General features: G+C 39.8%; 1 protein-coding gene and 3 pseudogenes across 4 annotated transcripts in view; all 4 read left to right on the top strand.

Annotated features, from left to right (window-relative positions):
- Fam120c (family with sequence similarity 120 member C) overlaps positions 1 to 19,937 on the top strand; it is a 183,886-nt gene that overhangs the window by 150,957 nt on the left and 12,992 nt on the right. Inside the window, exon 16 of one of the 4 annotated variants that reach the window (XR_015442377.1) lies at positions 4,752 to 4,884. The exons of the other annotated variants lie outside the window; for them this stretch is intronic. The gene's annotated coding sequence lies outside the window, so the exon portion shown is untranslated. The remainder of the gene's footprint in view (positions 1 to 4,751; positions 4,885 to 19,937) is intronic. 4 annotated transcript variants of the gene reach the window in all.
- On the top strand, positions 5,325 to 13,169 carry LOC147824406 (roquin-1 pseudogene; annotated as a pseudogene).
- On the top strand, positions 13,669 to 14,546 carry LOC147824407 (roquin-1 pseudogene; annotated as a pseudogene).
- On the top strand, positions 14,627 to 15,287 carry LOC147824408 (roquin-1 pseudogene; annotated as a pseudogene).

The following is a 19,937-nucleotide window of genomic DNA, read 5'->3' on the forward strand; positions in this document are numbered from 1 at the left end:
TCTGTTAGGGCTTGAAACACTTCATGCGAAGCCCTCCTGGCCTTAATGTTTGTGTAGAGAAGTCTACTGTAATTCTAATGGGTTTACCTTCACATGTGATTTATTGCCTTTCTCTAACAGCTTTTAAGATTTTTGTCCCTGGGATGCACTTCTGGTACTTTGAGTCTAATGTAGTATGGAAAGACTCTATTCTGGCTGTGGCTATTTTGAGTTCTATGTGCCTCACTTATCTGTATGTTTATTTTCCCCTTATATTTGGGGAGTTTTCTGCCATTATTTCTGTGAACAGGGTTTTTTTATGCCATTTTTGTTGCTGTAACTTGTGGTAGACCTGACAGATTCCAAGCTCTTGTGTATGGCAAGCAAAGAATTGCAAGAAAAAAAAAGAAAAGAAAAGAAAAAAAAAAGCAGCTACATTTATTATATATTTATTATATATATACATTTATTATATATATTATTATAAAAGAAAAGCAGCTACATTTATTGAAGATCACAAACAAAAAGATGGTACTGACAGAGAGGGGAAAAAAGGCCCAAAAAGGGCAAAGAGACTTAGACTAGGGTTATATAAAAATGGTCCTAAGGTGCTGCCTAAGTTCAATCAGTGGAAGGGTGTGGTTTTCTCAGACCCAATGTTCTGTCTATACTACTGGTTTTTGATTTTTCACTTATTCTAATTATTCTTAGATTAGTCTTTACATCATCTAGCAGCATTTGGATCCATTTTTCATATTCTCTTGTATTTACAGTGTCTTTGAATAGTTGGTCTTTGAAGGCATTATTGTCTTCTAGTTCTGAAATTCTGTCTTCACATTGGTTAGTTGTACTCCCTATACTTTCAGTTTGGTTTTTAATCTCCTAGATTTCTTTTTTTTTCTCTCCTAGATTTCTGATTGAAACCTTTTCATGAACTCTTAATTGTTTGGTAAACTGTTCATTCATATCTTGAATCATTTTGTTTAGCTCATCTAGCTTCTGAAAGCTCCTGCATGTTTTCCATTATTACTGCCATTATCTGTTTAGATTTATCTTCTCTGATACTGCTGAGTACCTGTTTGATCTCTTTTATAACCTCCTCTGTTTAACTTTGGACTAGTTTTGGCATATGTCTTATGCTACTCTGTCTAAGACTACCTGGTTTGGGAATAGAGGGTTTTTGACTGCATTTCTCTAGTGGCCAGAGATGTTGAACATTTCTTCATGTATTTATTGGCCCTTTGTAGTTCTTCTGTGAAGTGAATATTTATTTCACTTGTCCATTTTTTGATTGGATCTTTTATTTTGGGTGGTCAATTTTTTTTTACTTCTTTATATGTTTTAGATATGAGTCCTCTGTCTGAGGAATCACTGGCAAAAATTTTTTCCCATTCTGTAGGTTGTCATTTCACTCTGTTGGTTGTTTCTTGTGCTGTGCAGGGACATTTTAATTTGATCCCATTTGTTGATTCTCAGAACTATTTCCTGTGCAACTGAGGTTCTGTTCAGAAAGTCCTTGCCTACGCCTATAACTTCAACAGTTTTACCTACTGCAGTGGTGGCCATGGCACATGTGCCGCAGCCAGCTGTTTGTTATCATTGAAAGCTCTAAAAGGTGCCCCATCACTGACCTACTTTGCCTTTCAGGAGATTGTCTGTTTTAACATTGTTCTATGATCTGTTTTGATTTTAGTTTAGTACAAGGTGGGAGATATGAGTCTAGAGTCAGTCTTATGCATATGGATATCCAGTTTTCTCAGCGCCTTTATTAAAGAGAGTATCAGTACTTTCCATTGAATTTCTCATATCTTGTATTTCTGCTTGCTTTCTATTCTTAGTTTTTAATTCCTTACCAAAGTGGCCATTCATGTCTTATATTGTCTTGTTTAACTTGATTTGGTTTTTTTCCTCTTTAAGCTCATCTAACATTTGATTAATAATGTTTTTATCTCTTTAATGAAGTTCTCTTTGAGCTTAAGCATATTATGAATTTATGTTTCTCCTTTTATCTCTTCAAACATTTTGACCATTTGTTTTTTTAATTCTTTGCCTGTAACTTCCTCTGCTTCAGTGCCTGTAAGATCTCCTTTTGGGGAATTAAGGGTTTGGGGAGGTATCTTGTTATCTAGCTTTCCCATGTTTCTGTTGTTTCTGTGCTGTGGGTTGAAGATCAGTTAGGGTAGAAAAATTCATTCCTGTGGAGATCTCTTCAGTTAGATTCTGTTTCTCTATGATTTGTCCTTGGGTTTAGTTATGTTTAGATGTTGATATCCCTCCTCAATCTACTCAACATAATACAGCAATCTCAGTCCATACAGAGCCTGGCAAGCAACCTCTGAGCAAAACTAATCTGTCAGCTTCTGCCTCTCTTTTCAATTTTTAATTGTTTTTTGAGACAGACTCTCACTACGTAGTCCAGCCTGACTATGAACTCACTAGCCCAGGCTGCCCTCAAGCTCAAGGTAATCCTCCTGCCTAAGCCTCCCAAGTGTTTCTCTTTTCAAATTTTTAAATCACTTATTTGTATTATTTTCATTTCTTCATTTATTTCCTCCGGTAGCTAGTTGCATCCATTTTGTGGATTTTTACTAGTCTCATTCTGTTTCCTTGTTCTTGGGCAACATTTCTTGGTAGAACCCACGTTGTATAGACTTTGGAGACAAATGATTTAGCTTTGCATCTGGCTCTGCCATTCACTAGTTCTGTGACTTTGGGTATGTTATGTAATCTCTCTGTGCCCTAGTTTCTTCATCTATAAAATGGAGACATTAAGATAATACAAGTAACGTTTCTATCATAGAGCCTGGACCATTGGAATTTCTCAGTGAGTTCAAGGGCAGTCTGAACTACATAGTGAGACCCTGTCTCAAAAAAAAATAATAAAGTGAATTGGAAAGAAAGAAAATGGAAAGTGAAACATTTTCCTAGAGTGCAGGCAACTACTGAGAAAAAGAGCACAGGTCAAGTATGGATGACTTGTGATACTCCTAAAGTCAGCCAATCTCCCCTTCTCTAGTACCGTTCACAACTTTGCCTAGCTGGGGTGAGAGGAAGACCTCAAAACACTGCACAGCTTGGTACAGTGGTGATAATTACTTCCAGAAAAGCTAGATAAGTGCCCTCCAATGGCTCCCTGAGCTACCCCAAGGAAGGAAGGGGGAGCCTACCAGGTAAGAGCTAAAGAAAGAAAGGCTCTAGCAAAGCACGTAGTGGGGAAGCTGTTGTCAAGAACAGAAGTTCTCAATGAAAATTAGTAGTTGTTACTTACACTGAAAAAAAATTCAACAATTACTAGTTTTTCATTATGTATTGTATCTTTTTGGAAACAAAAGGCCTTTGGAGTCAAACACACTTGGATACAAGTCTAGGCATACAGTGACCATCAGCAAATCACTTTGCTTTTTAAAATCTTTACTGTCTAATCTGTAAAACAAACAACAGAGTATGTGGCATGTCCAACCATGTAGTAATCAGAAGCTGTTACTATTCCTAATACCATTCTTTGGGAACCAGCATTGCACTGCAAGGTAAGGCAGTTCATGTCTTTCATGATAGCAGTCACATTTCTGGGGTTAAAAGAAAAACAGGAGGGACTGGGAATTTGGTTCAGTGACGCTGTGCCTGACTTGCAAGCGCAAAGTCCTGAGTTCGATCCCTGGTATGGAGGGGGGGCTAAGAAAAACAGGAAATTGTTTTTAGCTATAAAAGAGTCTATGGGAAAACTAGAATGTAGACTCTTAGAGACTAAGAATGAGATCAGGAAGAGGGGTGTAATAGGGATGAAAATAATCAAAATGTCACATACGTGTACCCATATATCAAAACAAATTTCATTCTGCATTACCAGTATGCACCAATAAAATAAACCTGTTCTTGGAAATATTACTACAAAGACATGCCACCCCCAGAATAGTCTGTAGGATATTGCACATAGATCATAGATCTGGAGCACATGTGTGCACGTGTGTGTGTGTGTGTGTGTTTCTGTTTGTTTTTTGATACTGGGAATCGAACCCAAGACCTTCACACTGAGCTACATTCCCAGCCTTTTTGTTTGTTTGTTTTGTTTTGTTTTAAGGTAAGAGTCTTGCTAAATTGCCCAAACTGGAATTGAACTTGCAGTCCTTCTACTTCAGCCTCCCAGAGTCCTGGGATTACAGGCATATGCCACCATACCTGGCTTAGATCTTTGTTTTTTTCCTTTCCTTTTCTTTGCACATCCAGTTGTCATCATTGGACAGTGTTGCACAGCAATTGAGAGAATAGAGTGACATTTTCTCCCCACCACTTTCTATCTTGAGCAAGTTTCTTCTATCTTTCTTAGCCTTGGCTTCCTCATCTGTAAATGTGACATCATAATGGCTAACATTTAGGTTACTATAAGTGTTAGGAGTTGGGCATAGTGGCGCACACCTATAATCCCAGCACTCAGGAAGCTGAGGAAGGAGGATCGCCAAGAGTTCGAGGCCAGCCTGGGTTACATAATGAGAGTTAGTCAAGGCTAGCATGAACTAAATAGTGAGACCCTGTCTCAAAAAACCAAAAATAAAAAAGTATTAGGAAAAATATATTGTAAAGCTTTGTTAGCAGTAGCTATGTCATTGTATTATCATTGCCACTGGATTTCAGTCAGATCACCTGTTATACCCTAAGTTCTTAGGTTAGTGTCAGAATGTACTAGGTATTTCTGGTGTTTTTGAACAACTGAAGCAGCCTACTCAGACTGATTTATGAAAATGCATCAGGGTGCTTTGCCCTCTTCTCCACCTCAGACTCAGGGCAAGTCTGGAGTCCAAGGAAGAGGAAGGAGCCGAGGACATTGACCAATGGGGCAGCAGAAGAGGAGGAAGAGGAAGCTGACCAACAGCATAGTCCCTGCTACAGGAACATCCTCAACCCCAGCAGGTGGGGGGCTGGAGGCAGCACTGATGGTATCCTAGAACAGAGTCAGAGTTGACGGCTGCTGCCATAGTGGTCAAGATGGCCACAGGGACTTTGAGCTGAGAGGAGCTGTGGCTAGACCAGCATGGTTAAATTTCACACTATGTGCTTACTTAACTACAGGAGATAATTTTTTTAAAGATAAGCTTTTTTCAAAGATTTTTATTCTAGTGGAATCTTTGCTTTAGGGGTGTGTGTGTGTGTGTGTATAAATTATAACTACAGAAGCAGTACCTATACAAGCTTCACAATGGACAGATTTCCTCTCTTCCCCAGTTTGCAATTAGACTTTCAGCAAAACAGTTTGAAAACCCATCAGTTTGGGCTATGGCTATACTGTATGCAAGATTTGCATGAATAAACTCTACTGCAAGACTTGCACATTTAACCAGACCACTATCAATATGGACACTGAGATCCTCCCTGTAAACTCACCATTGCTGCAACTAGTGGGTACACAGGTCCCTGAGCAGCAGCCCATTACATTGTCTTTTTTTTCCCCAACATTTTTTGTCACAATTTAGATGTATATGACAATAACATTCGTTATAGGGAATTGTTACCTGTACATGATATATCTTGCCTCTTTTTATCAAATTTCCCTACCCTCCCTTCAATTCCTCCTTGCCTCTTTATTTACAAAAGCTTTGTTTCCATTTTTTTCTTCTATTCTTTTTTTCTTTTCCCTTCTTTCCTTTCTCACTCCCCCTCTCTTATTCCTATTTTCATTTGAACATTTTCTTCCCATTTCCCAATATCTATTATACATTTTGGTCCTTATTTACACTTTTGATTTCTCATACCAGAGAAAAATGTGATATTTAAATATATGTGTCCAATTTATTTCACTTAAGAGTATGGTCTCAAGGTGCATCTGTTTAGCTAGAAATGTCACAAGGTTATCCTTCTTTATGGCAGAGTAGTACTCCATTGTATGAAAAAACACATCTTTATCCATTCATTGGTTGATGGGCATTTGGGCTGTTTCCAAGACTTAGCTATTACAAATTGTACCATTATAAACATGAGTGTGCATATATTGCTGTGCTATGATGCTTTTAATTCTTTTGGGAAGATACCGAGAAGTTTAGACCTGGGTCAAATGGAACTTCTACTTTTCGTTTTGTGAGGAATCTCCACACTATAATGTTCACAGTAGTTGTGCTAGCCTACACTCCCACCAACAGTGGATAAGGGTTCCGTTTCCCCACAGCCCTGCTAGCATTTCTTATTAGTTGTTTTCTTTTTTTTGTTTTTTGACACAGGGTCTCCCAATGTAGTTCAAGCTGGCCTTAAACATACTTTGTAGCCCAGGGTGGCCTTGAACTCACAGTGATCCTCTTGCCTCAGCCTCCCAAGTGCTGGGATTACAGGCATACACTACCATGCCCGCCCTTTGGTTAATTTCTTGATAGCAGCCATTCTTTCCAGAGAAAGATGGAATTTCAGTGTTGTTTTCATTTGCATCTCGAATGACCAGTGATGTTGAACATTTTTTCATATATTTATTTGCCATTTCTACTTCTTCATCTGAGAAGTGTCTATTTCAGATGCCCATTTTTGGATTGGGTCTTTTCATTTGGGGGGTCTGATTTTTTAAAGTTCTTTATATATTCTAGGTATTAGTCCTTTGTCTAGGGAATAGCTGGCAAAAAACTTTACCCACACTGTGGATTATCTCTTCCCTCTGGTGGTGGTTACTTTTACTGTGCCAAAGCTTGTTTGTTTCTTTCTTTGTGTTCAGTACTGGGGATGGAACCTTGCACTTGCCTGGTGTGGTACCACTGAGCTACATCCCTGGCCGCAAAAGCTTTTTAATGAGATGAGATTCCAGGTATTGATTCTTTGTGATATTTCCTGTATGATTGTGGTTTTGTTCATAAAGTCTTTGCCTATACCAATGTCTTCAACAGTTCTACCTATTCTATCTTCCAGCAGATTTAGTGTTTCTGTTTTAATATTTATCTTTGATCCATTTTTATTTTACTTTATTGCATGGTGAAAGATATGGGTCTAGTTTTAATCTTTTCATGTGGAAAGCCAGTTTCTCCAGCACCATTTATTAAAGAGGCTGTGTTTTTTCCAGTGAAGGTGTTTGGCTCCTTTGTAAAAGATAAAGTGGATGAGTATGTTTGGAATTGCTTCTGTATCTTTTAATGTGTTCCATTGATCCTCGGGTCTGTTTTTTGTTTGTTTTGTTTTTTCCAGTATCATGCTGTTTTTGTCACAGTAACTTTGCCTGTGTTGCCCAGAATTGTCTTTCCTATTCTAGGTCTCTTCTGCTTCTGAATAAATTTTAGGTTTGTTTTTCTCTAATTCTGTGAAATATGCCATTGGAATTTTGATTGAGATTGCATTAAATCTGTATAACAATTTTGGAAATACGATCATTTTCACTATATTGGTTCTTCCTACTCAAGAACAAAAGCTATCTCTCCATTTTCTAATATCATCTTCGATGTTCTTTTTTAGAGTGCTGTAGTTTTCAGTGTAAAAGTCTTTTACTTCCTTCGTTAGATTGATTCCTAGTTTATTATTTTTGTATAGGAATGCTATTGATTTTTGAGTGTTGACTTTATATCCAGCTATGCTACTGAATTTGGTTATTAAATCTAGAAGTCCTTTGATGGAGTTTTTGGGGTCTTCTATGTAGAGTTTCATGTCATCTGCAAATAATGATAATTTAACTTCTTCCTTTCCTGTCTTTATTCCTTTTGTTTCTTTCTCTTGTCTAATTGCTCTGGCTAGTGTTTCTAGAACTATATTGAAGAAGAGTGGTGATAGTACACATCATTATCTTGTTCCTGATTTTAAAGTGAATGCTTTCAGTTTTTGTCCATTTAGTATGATGTTGGCTGTTGTTTTGTCATAGATGGCTTCTTTATTTATCTGGGAAATTACTTCTGTTTTGAATTTTTCTAGAGCCTCATTCATCTGTTTTGTTACTTCCTGTGCTATCAGTTCAGGGTGTCCAGGTGGTTGATTATCAGACTTTTCCACCTCTGTTTCCCCCAGAATTTCCCTTTGGTGAGCTGGAAGTCTGGGTTTGTGCCTTGCTTAAATATCTTCTCGTTTCTATTTTTGTTGTTGGTATTGTCCTTGGTTTAATTCCTGGGTTGATACTTCATTATTGCTTATTGTAAGTATCTTTGTTGATGTATTTAGAGCCCTTATGGAATGATTGCTTCTCAGAGGTGTCTTCCAGATATAGCTGGTCTTTAGGTTTTGAGTCTCTAATGACTCTGAGGCAATCTCATTTTCATTATATCAGGAAGGACAACTGATTAGACCAAACACAGCACCTTAGCCCAAGTGATACAATCAGCAACACAATAGCATCAAGCACAGCTTAGAAAATGACAATTTGTGGTAATTATTAATCTATCACCTTTAACTGTGTGAATTAAATCAAAATTGAAGACCAGCCCAGAATATGTTCATAATGAATAAACTCTTCAATATAGCAACTTTACCCTTTCGGATGGGGACTCAGAAGGAGTTGGGGAGGGAGGGATAGATAGGTCGAAGGATAGGAAAAGGTTAGAAGTGAGGCCAGAGGACACAGGAAGATCATGCAAACTCTAGGAAACTATTGAAGACAAGAGGAAAAGACAGAATGAAAGAACAAAGACAAGAACAGAACAACCTAACAACAATAGGGAAGCTAGAAACTGTATTCACTTTCCTTTGAAACTAATGACAATTGAGAGAAGGAAAAAGAGAAGAAAAAGGAAGAAGAAATCTGAATTAGGGCAGGAACAGGAACAAAAAGAGAGATGAAGAACAATGTGGAAGAGTGAGAGAGAGAAAGAAAAGAAAAAGAAGACAAAACTTTGAAAACAGTAGAAAAAAATAAAAGAAAAAAATAATTTTGAAAATAAAAAATAAAAATGAAAGCCCTCCTTCAGGGTATGTCTCTGCTGTCACAATAGACAACATGGGCAACTGTGTAGATCTAAGTCAATTAGTCTCAGCAAGCCAGCAGCAGACCCCTGGGATTCAGGCTAATTTCTGGCTGCAAGGCCCCAGTTGAGCTCCCTGACCTCCTGCAGGGTTGAACTCTGCAAGGTTCAACTCCAGCTTCCAGCTGCCTTTCTGCTGAAGATAGTCCAGGTTCCAATGGGAGGTGGTGATCCCTCCAATTTACCAACTATGCTGGTCTGGTGTGCCTTTATTGCAGAGATTCTCTTCACTTTTCCAGTGGGCTTCAGTTTTCGTCAAGGAGCCTGAGAGAGTCCCTCTTTCTGTTGTGCACTTCTGCTCTATCTTCTGGAGCTCAGGACAATGGCCTTTATGACCCCCCTGTTCCTCTGCAGTGTGGATCCAGGTGCCGGCATAGCCAGGAGGCCAGAGGCAGCGGGGATGGGGTGGGGTGGGGCTAGGGTGGTGCTGCAGGCACCCACGAGGCTCCGCTGGGAGAGGCGGGGGGTGGGGTGGTGTAGCAGCCCAGTTCCACGAGGCTCAGCTCCTCACCGTCTGCTCCTCGCATTTCATAGAGATTTCAGTCCATAGTCACTTGGCTCCAAGACAGGGATGGCAAACAGACATTGCAAAGGAGAAACAACGTGGCATGCACAAGGTAGCAAAGGCAAGAGGGATTGAGATAAAGACCATCTATTCCAATTTTCTGTAGGATTTTTATCGTGAATGGGTGTTGGACTGTCAAATGCTTTTTCTGCATCTACTGAGATGGTTTTTGTCCTTGGCTCTGTTAATATGGTGTATTACATTTATTAATTTGCATATGTTGAGCCATCCCTGCATTTTTGGGATGAATCCTACTTGGTCATGATAATTTGCCAGTATTTTTTTTTTTTTTTTTTTTTTTTGGTACTAGGGATCAAACTGGGGACCTTGGACTTGTGAGGCAGGCGGCAGCACCACTGAGCTAAATCTCCGGCCCTCTATTTTTTTTTTTAATCTGTATCTGTCCTAGAGACTCAAAGCATGTCTTGCATTCTGTTCACCATCTCTGTAGTTATCTCAGAAATTATTTCTGCTTTGATTTTTTTCTAGAACCTTGTTCATCTGCTTTGTTACTTCCACTGTTACCATTTCAGAGAATCCAGGTGTGTGGCATTCAGATTGTTTCACCTCATTGGCCCCTGGGTTTGCCTTTGGTGAGCTGAAAGTCTGGGCGGGGGGTGCATCTTGTTTAAGTATCTTCTCATTTTCTTTTCTTAGTTTAATTTCTGGGTCAGTACTTGTAGCTTGCTTACAGAGAGTAACTTTGTTACCAGTTATTCAGAACCCTTAGGAAATGACTACTTCTTAGAGGTGTCTTCCAGGTGTAGCTGGCTTTTGGGTTTTGAGTCTGTTGCATAAACCTGCATCTTCAATTTATTGGGAATGAGAACTTTCTGCCTACTTGGCCCAGCCCTTTGTTCTTTGACATTGGCCTATAGTATTTTTTAAGACCCTTAGGCAATCTCAGTCTTGGCATACCACGAAGAACAACTGATTAGCACAATTATGTCACCTTGGCTAAAGTAGTACAGTCAGCAATAACAGTAGCATCAAACACAGCTTAGAAATATCAAACTGTGGCAACTATTAATTTGCCACCTTCAACCGTATAAAACTAGATTTGTGGTTATATAACAAAATCTAGAACAAACTAGAAAATTGTATGCAAGAAACAAGCCCTTGGTATGGCGGTTTTACCCTACGGGGAGAAGATTTAAAAGGGATTGGGGAAAAAAATAAAGAAATAGAATAAGGCATTAGAAGCAAGGCTGGAGGACAAAGAAAGATCATACAGACTTTGGGGAACTGGTGAGGAAGCCAGGAGGGAAAGAAAGAAAAATGAAATAAAAACAAGAACAAAACAGAACATCCCCAACAAAAAAACTAAAAACCATGTTCACACTCATGTAAAAACGAGATCAATCAAGAAAAAACAAAACAGAACAGGAACAAAAACAGAAAAGAGGAAAAAAGAAAAAAAAGAAGGGAAAAGAAAGTCCAATTCAAGGCATCTCTCTGGTGTCACTGCTAGACAATGTGAGCAGAGAGTCCAGATCCAAGTTGGTTAATCCCAACAAGCCAGCCATGGATTTATGGTGAGGTAATAGATAATCCCAGCAAGCTTGGACCTTTAGTTCCACTGAAGTTCAGGGCGGTTTCTGGCTATGACACTGGAACCAGATTTGTTGAGTGTGCAACAGTCCACGTGCCTCTTGCCAGCTTGCTGTCCATTCCCTGACCTGCTGACTTGAATTTGACACCCTCACCGCAACACCAGGAGCCACTAGATGGAGCCGGCCCATAGCTGTCCTGAGTTCTAAGTTCACTTGACTCCTTTTCAAGATGGCTATCGGCCAATCACCCTCTCCTGTTCGATGACTGAACCTGAATAACACCAGCCACTGCAGTCTACTGTGACCACTGCTCCTGTCCCCTGGTGCTTTTCTCCGTGGAGGCCTCTGGGGTCACCAGTAGTCACCATGCATCTGCAGGCTCAACCTGCCATTCCCATGCCATAAGTCCAGACTCTGGGACAAAGTGCTACCTGCCACCTCCACTCTTTTTTGTTGAAGTCTCTCTCTTTGCTGTCCCTATAGACTTCAATTCCCACTTTAGATTCTTCCTGGGTCCCTTCTCACACTGCTATATTCCAATGTCAGGACACCAAATCTTGGAAAGGTGCTTTCTCTGCTGCTTACCACTCTGCCCAGTCTTGGCTTGAAATCCGCTGTCTGCAAATAGAATAGCTACCCCTGCTTTTATCCAGTTTCCTGTCACATGGAGTGTTATTTTCCACCCTTTGACTTTTCAGTTTATGAATTTATTTTTGAATTAAATATGTTTCTTGTATGCAACATATTGTTGGATCTTGCTTCTTCATCCATTTTGCTAGTCTGTTTCTTTTGCTTGAATTGAGAGCATTTATAGTGATGGTTATAACTGATATGTATTGACTTATTCTTGTCATGTTATTTTTCTGTTGTTGGTTCCCTTTTTCTTCCCCCTTGTTTAATTACTTGCCTTGCCTGGTGGATTCATTCTTTTGGGGTTTATTATTTTGTAGTCCTTGTTATCTCTTTCTAGAAGCTCCTTCAGCACCTTTTGGAGTGTTTGATGGTCATGAATTTCTTCAAGTGTTCTTTGTCATGAAAGTATCTTATTTCTCAATCAATTTTGAAAAATAGTTTTGCAGGGTACATCAGTCTAGGTTGGAGGTTGTTTTCTTTGGGGGCTTGAAAAACTTTACTCCAACCTCTCCTTGACTTGAGAGTTTGTATTGAGAAGTCTGGTGTAATTCTGATGGGCTTTCCTTTATAGGTTGTTTCTTTTCTCTAACAGCTTTTAATATTCAGTTCTTGTGTTGAATTTCTGGAATCTTGGCTATTATAGCAGCCCATTACATTGTGTAGTGGAGTTGAAGATACAGAGCATTTTGGGGAAGCCGAGAAATATGTAGAAGAATTAGCATTGTACCTGAAACGACTCAGCAATGCTAGAGGACCTGATCTGAATAGCAGTAGTCTGAATGTTCTCAGTTGCCCACTGCAAAGGAAGCTTGTGACTCTGAACCACTGCCAACTGGTGGAAGAAGAAGGCAAGATTCCTGCCAAGAAAGCCACTTGATCTTTGGATGAACAAACAGTTACAGAGCTCATTCTCAAGCACCAGAATCCTCAGCAACTATCTTCCAGTCAGAGCTAGAGGCAACCAATTTCTTGGACTAGCAATGCAGGAGGAAGTTCTAAAGCTGTTCTGCTGGCCTTAGAAGTTGTTCCTGCTTTGTCAAGAAAAGTATTAGTTCTCTTTGTGGTACAAAGGTTGGAGCCACTGTTTCTTAAAGCCTCTAAATCTAGCATTGGGCATGTTGTTTGGCTCCTTTATAGAGTCTCCTGCTTCAGGGTTACCAAACATGATGAAGATATAGCTGAAAGAATTTAGAACCTATACAGCTATGCTGGTAGAGCATGATTCCCAGATAGTGCAGATCACTATGCAAGCAGGTTTAAGAATTGCACCAGAACAGTGCTCCTCCTTGCTTTATGGAGGCCAATCTCATGAATTTCATATGTAGTCCATTATCGACAAGTTGCAGACTCCAGCCTCTGTTCCACAGTGTTCAGGAACAAACAGTTGCTCTCTAGAAGACTGGAGACTCAGCAAACTTAAACCGACTAATGCCCTTTTTGAAGCTCTTAGCAACTATTGACCATAGTCCAGATATTCCTCCTCCTACATGGGAACAGCAAAAAAAGGAGCAGATCAAAGCAGCCTTTACAGTATAGCAAATATCAAACATACATGTGTTAAAATATGAAGCAGAGGACAGAATGCCCTTGTGGAGCCCCCTATATATTTGTACACTCACAAATGGAATTATATTAGTAGGGAACATAGTAACATAGCTCATTCCATGAGGGACAGACCCCAGCTGTCTGAAACCAGGAAAAATACATCATCTGAGCAGTAGTGCTCCTGCGTCCCATCCTGATCTGCTAGAATCCATCCCTAAGAGTATTTATCCTATTCCTCCAAGGGGGCAACAGAACTGCCTCCCATGCCTCTTAACAAACCACTTGTACCATGAAGTTCTCTTTTTATTTTTTTTGCAGTACCAGGGATCGAACTCCAGACCTTGTGCTTGTGAGGCAGGCATGACACCACTGAGCTAAATCCCTGGCACTCTTTTCTTTTTCTTTTCAGTACTGGGAATTGAACTCAAGACCTTGTGTTTGCCAGGCAGACAGTTCTCATTTATATCCAGTACTACACTCCACCACCACAATGTGTGCCCAGCTTTGTATGATCTTCACCACTCCACCATCTGCTCCTGAATCTGGTCCTCCTTTCTTGCATCATTATTTACCCTACCTCCAAGATCTTGTAAACTCTCAGTATGGCACACCACCACAGCAGTACCCACCTATGTACCCTCCTCACTATGAAGGCCATCAAGTATACCTCGCTCAGTCTTATAGAAGAGAATAGATTTTCACAGAAAGTCCTATACCCATTGAGATTCCACCTGTAGCAGTACCATCTTATATACCAGAGTCCAAAGAAAAATACCAACAGGTGGAAGATTACTGTCTAGTAGCTCTTCATCCAGCTCAGATCGGACCTTCATACCCCAAAGAGCCTCCCTACAGCCTACCTCCTCCTCCTCCCCAGCCCCATTGTAGTCTAGATGAGCTACATAATACATGAAATTAAATAATGGCCCAACTAGAGGACAAACGGCTATCTCTCCACCTCCTTTTGCACCTTCACCAACATTACCACCTACCTTCCATCAGAAGGAATTTTTAGATGATGAATTGAAGGTCACTGGGAAATACAAAGGAAATTATTATAGTCAGTATTCTCCTTGGTCAAGTGACACTGTTGGTTCCTACATTGGAACCAAAGATGTGGCAGTAGGGAGTGTGGAAATGATGAATGTGGACAGTAAAGGAATGTGAGATCAGAGATTTCATCTTCAGAAAAGAACAGTAGAAACCAGTGATGATGACCTCATCCCATTTGGAGACTGACCAACAGTATCTCAGTTGGGTGCCATCTCTCAAACTTCCAAAATGATATACAGTGGTACCTCAGTTCACAAACATAATTCATTCCACAATCTGGGGAAGATGGCTATGGTTGTGTTTGTTGCCCAATGAAGCTTTCACAAACAGAAGCAAAACTTCGCTGAACACTTCTGTTTGGGAATGGAATTGTTTGTGAACAGAAGCATTCATGAACCGAGGTATTACTGTATCAGGGTGCTGGCCCAATGCAGACTATGGCACCTCAGGGAGCTCCCACAAAATCTGTTAACATTTCAGATTGTCCATAGAGAGCCCATGGTGGCTGGGGCAGTTCTCCATATTCACCCCATCAGAACATATCTCCTCAGGGACACTTCAGGGAGAGAGAGAGAATATCCGTGTCAGAAGTGGCCAGTCATAGAAAGCCTCTTCCATCCACTGAGAGAGAATAGTTATGACTAGAATTGCCGCAACAGAACCATGAAATTAGCCAGGAAACCCAGCTGTGAGAACTGGGGACTGTTAGTAACAGGCTGGTGTTACAGAGGGAGGAAAACACCCTGTCAGGTGAGCCATAGCCCTCTCCACGAAGTGGCCTGCAGTGATCTCAAGTGAGCAATTGAGCTTGAACTGTACCAGGCAGAAAGGGAAATCAGGAAGATAACCAGGGAACTAACTATGGAGAACCACTGTTCTCAGGACATGAAAAGCAAATTGAGTACAAGTACCAAGCAGAATATGGACAAGCAGGGCCGGGGATTTAGCTCAGTGGTTTCGCCACCTACCTTGCAAGTGCAAGGTCCAGAGTTCGATCCTTGGTACAAAAAAAAAAAAATATGGGCAAGCAGAACCACAAATCAAGGTCCCAGCTGAGGGTCTTACGGCGACATTCAGTGATGTACTGAATGAAAAAACCTTGGCACAAGAGAATATCAGCCTCCTGGAAGATAAGACCAGCTCTCTGAACCTATAGAAGACCCTGAGGGAAAAAGGGATAACAGTGACTCCCAGAGATGAGAAGTTACTCCCAGTTCTGCTCCCTAAAATATAAGGAGTCTTATTTTTATCTTCTCTTCCTAATCAATTTGTGGGACACAGGGGTAAAAGAACAGATGACTTCAAAACTTTTTCTCTAAGAGCAGTCAGAGAAATTCAGGAAAATCACCAGAGCCAGTGTGCACAAACACCACTACTAAAAACAAACCCTGTACATATCAGTAGTTCATATTAATGCATTTTTTAATTTAAAGAAAAAATTATCAGTATCTGCAGGCAATGTGGATTAAATTTGGTTTTTTTCTGTAAATGAACTTTATTATAATGATTTTGAATGCCTTGGATCCAGGGCTTTAAAAAAGGAAGGTATTATATATATAATGTTTGATTAATTATATGATCTTAATAAAGTTTTTCTTATATTTTAGTATTATTACATACCCAGTGTATAATTACTTGCCTCTAAGCCTTTCCAACTCTCACCATCACAGACTAATCCAGACAAAAAGCACTGGCATTTCTAAGACTACTATGGTGCTTAGACAGTGATAGACTAAGTTATTAGAAAATGTACAGCAAACTAAATTTTCTCAGAGCTATGTTTTAGAATTTGTTCCTTTGTGGATCACTAGCTTCATGGGTAGATTATATTTTCCTTGTGACATTGAAACTTTGAGTTCCCCATTTGCATGGCAAGGATCGTCTGCATTTTCTTACTGTAATCAGAAGACTGATCCATTGTTTACATTATTTGATTGGATTTATATGCAGGTTACTTTAGAAATAAATTGTACAATAACTTGCTAGCATTGAAAATACACAGTTGATTTATTGCCTGTTAAACTCATGGTTATAGTTACAGATTTGGGGTTGTGTTTCTAATTTAAACTTGCTGAAATCATAGAATAATCAACCATGTTTTAAAGCTGTAACATTTGACTTTAACTTAAAATGAACAGGGATACAGTATTACAGTGTGTGCTTTTGTTTTACTCTCAATACCTAAAAGCATAAAATAAAATTCCTATATACTGGAGACTGGTTTTCCAAGAGATCTGGCAAATACAGACTGAATATTAAGGATAGTTTATCAGAATTACTAGCATGAATAGGTAGTAAATACCTTGAAGTCAATTTTCATAGACTTGGATTTCTAGCATTAAAAAGCTTCTTTGTGCTGTCCCGCCACTCCTGGCCTAGAGGTAGGGGCTTCAGAGCCGCTGTCCCACCGCTCCCAGCTTAGAGGAAGGGGCTTCCAGGCTGCTGTCCATCTCTCTGCTCCCGACCCAGAGGAAGAGGCTTCTGAGCCGCCCTCCCACCACTCCTGGCCCAGGGGAAGGGGCTTCTGAGCCACCATCCTGCCACTCCTGGGCCCAGAGGTAGGGGCTTCCAGGCCGCCATCAGTCCTGGCGCTCCCAGCCCAGAGGAAGGGGCTTCTGAGTCGCTGTTCCACCGCTCTCAGCTCAGAGGAGGTGAGCCGCGTGGGCACCAACAACACCCCCCCCCCAGGTCAAAATGAGAAGACACGTAAATAAGTCTCAAAACCAGACTTCCACATCACCTACAGCAACCCCAAAGGAAAATGAGATGGAACACTCTGATGCTTAACCACCTGGACCCCCTGAACTGGCAACAAAAGGGGATCTGGAAAAAATGAAATCAGAAGTAATTTCTCAGATAACAGCAGAGATTGTGCTCCTAGTGAAAGGCATGATTAATAAATCTAGAGAGGAGCTGAGGAACATGATGGAATCCCAACATAGGAAACAAATGGAATCCATAAAAGAGATGCAAATAGATTTCCAGGAGATCAAAAAGTCCATTGAAAGTCTACACAGCAGAATGAGCCAATGTGAGGACAGAATTTCAGATATAGAAGACAAGATTGCAATTAGTGACCAGGAAAAGAAAAATTGCTTCAAAATTATAAGGGACCATGAGAAATCAATCCAGCAGCTGCTAGACGACGCAAAAAAGAATACTATACGACTAAATGGAGTCAATGAAGAAACAGGAGAGAGTGCAGATGACATAAAAAAGCTGTTCACAGAAGTGATGGCCGAAAACTTCCCAAGCAGGGGAAAAGAGCTTGACATACAGATAAGTGAGGCATATAGAACTCCAAATAGCCTTGATCAAAAAAAAATCTACACATAGACATATAATTGTTAAGATTCCAGAAACTCAACAGGAGAATGAGAAAAGAAACAAATCACATACAAAGGAAAGCCCATCAGAATCACAGCAAACTTCTCAACACAAACCATCAAGGCAAGAAGAGCTTGGAGTGACATATTCCAAGCTCTAAAGGAAAACAGCCTCCAACGCAAATTGATGTACCCTGCAAAACTATCTTTCAAAATTGATGGAGAAATAAGATACTTTCATGATAAAGAGCACCTTAGGAACTTCATGAATACCAAACCAGCACTACAAAATATTTTAGACAATATCCTAGGAACAGACATTGAGGACCACAACCCCAGGAAGCAAAGCAGAATGAACCCATCTAGCATGACAAGAAATTAAATGTAAAGGGGGAGAACCCAACAAAAAGAAAAAGTCATGGCAATGACAAGTCAATACATTTCAGTTATAACCATCAACGTTAATGGTCTCAATTCACCAATCAAAAGAAATAGACTGGCAGAATGGGTCAAGAAGAAAAATCCAACAATATGCTGCATACAAGAAACACACTTAATTCAAAAGGAAACTCATAGACTGAAAGTTAAAGGGTGGAAAACAATACTCCATGTGACAGGAACCCGAAAAAAAGCAGGAGTAGCTATCCTCTTGGCAGATCAAGTAGATTTCAAACCAACACTGATTAAGAGAGACAAAGAAGGACCCTACATCCTTGTAAAGGGAAGAATCCAACAAGAAGAGATGACAATCATGAATATCTATGCACCAAACACTAGTGCACCCAACTATATAAAACAAATACTAACGGACATGAAAAGTCATATATGCAATAATACAATTGTAGTGGGGGAACTCAATACCCCACTGTCACAAATAGATCAACTAGACAAAAGATAAGTAATGAAATACTAGAACTCAATTGAACTCTTGAACAAATGAACTTCACAGATGTTTACAGAGTGTTCCACCCCACAAAATCAGAATACACATTCTTCTCAGCTGCACATGGATCATTCTCCAAAATAGACCACATACTCACACAAATAACATGTTTAAGTAAGTGCAAAGGAATTGAAGTTATCCCTTGTATATTATCAGACCATAGTGCGATGAAATTGGAGATCCATAGCAAAAGAAACTCAAAAATTTTCATGAACACGTGGAAATTGAACAACACACTTCTGAATAATCAATGGGTCACAGAGGAAATTAAAGAAGAAATCAGACAGTTCCTTCAATTAAATGACAATGACAATACAACACATCGGAATCTATGGGACACAATGAAAGCAGTCTTACGAGGGAAATTCATAGCAGTGAATACGCATATTAGGAAAACAGAACGAGCCCAATTAAACAACCTGATGCTGACCCTCAAGCTTCTAGAAAAAGAAGAGCAGGACAAACCCAAAGCTCATACAAGGGAGGAAATTACAAAGATCAGGGGAGAAATCAGTGCAATGGAGACTTAAGAGAACAATACAAAAGATCAATGAAGCCAAGAGTTGGTTCTTTGAAAGAATCAACAAAATTGACAAACCCTTAGCCAACCTTATCAGAAAAAGGAAAGAAAAGGCCCGAATCCATGCAATTAGGAATGAAAAGGGTGAAATTACAACAGACCCAGCAGAAATCCAGAGGATCATCAATACCTACTTCCAGATCCTATATGCCAATAAGATGGACAACACAGAAGAAATGGACAGATTCCTAGATACATATGAATTACCAAAGTTGAACAAAGACCTAAAAATTCTGAACCACCCAATATCAACCAATGAAATTGAAAATGTAATTAAAAACTTATCACCTAAGAAAAGCCTGGGCCCTGATGGCTTCACTGCTGAATTCTACAAGACATTTAGAGAGGAACTGCTGCCACTACTGTTTAAACTCTTCAATGAAATTGAAAGGGAAGCAATACTCCCAAAATCATTCCTGGAAGCAAGCATCACCTTGATCCCCAAACCAGAGGAAGACCCAACTGAAAAAGAGAACTATAGGCCAATCTCACTAATGAACATAGATGGAAAAATCCTTAATAAGATACTGGCAAACAGAATGCAGAAGATCATCAAGAAGATCATACACCCTGTATGTAGATTATTGTAGATTGGTACAACCACTGTGGAAATCAGTATGGAGATACTTCAAAGAACTAGGATTACAGGTCCCATTTGACCCAGCTATTCCCCTACTGGGAATCTTCCCCAAAGAATTAAAAGAATCATACCACAGCGATATATGTGCACCTATGTTTATAGCGGCACAGTTTGTAATAGCTAAAGCTTGGAAACAGCCCAAGTGCGCATCAACTGGAAACTGGATAAAGAAAATGTGGTGTTTTTATAAAATGGAGTACTACTCAGCCATAAAGAA

Source organism: Heterocephalus glaber, unplaced genomic scaffold, assembly GCF_053883595.1.
Source record: "Heterocephalus glaber isolate CG9 unplaced genomic scaffold, H.glaber_assembly_v1.0 deba00001545, whole genome shotgun sequence".
Lineage (NCBI taxonomy): Eukaryota > Metazoa > Chordata > Mammalia > Rodentia > Bathyergidae > Heterocephalus > Heterocephalus glaber.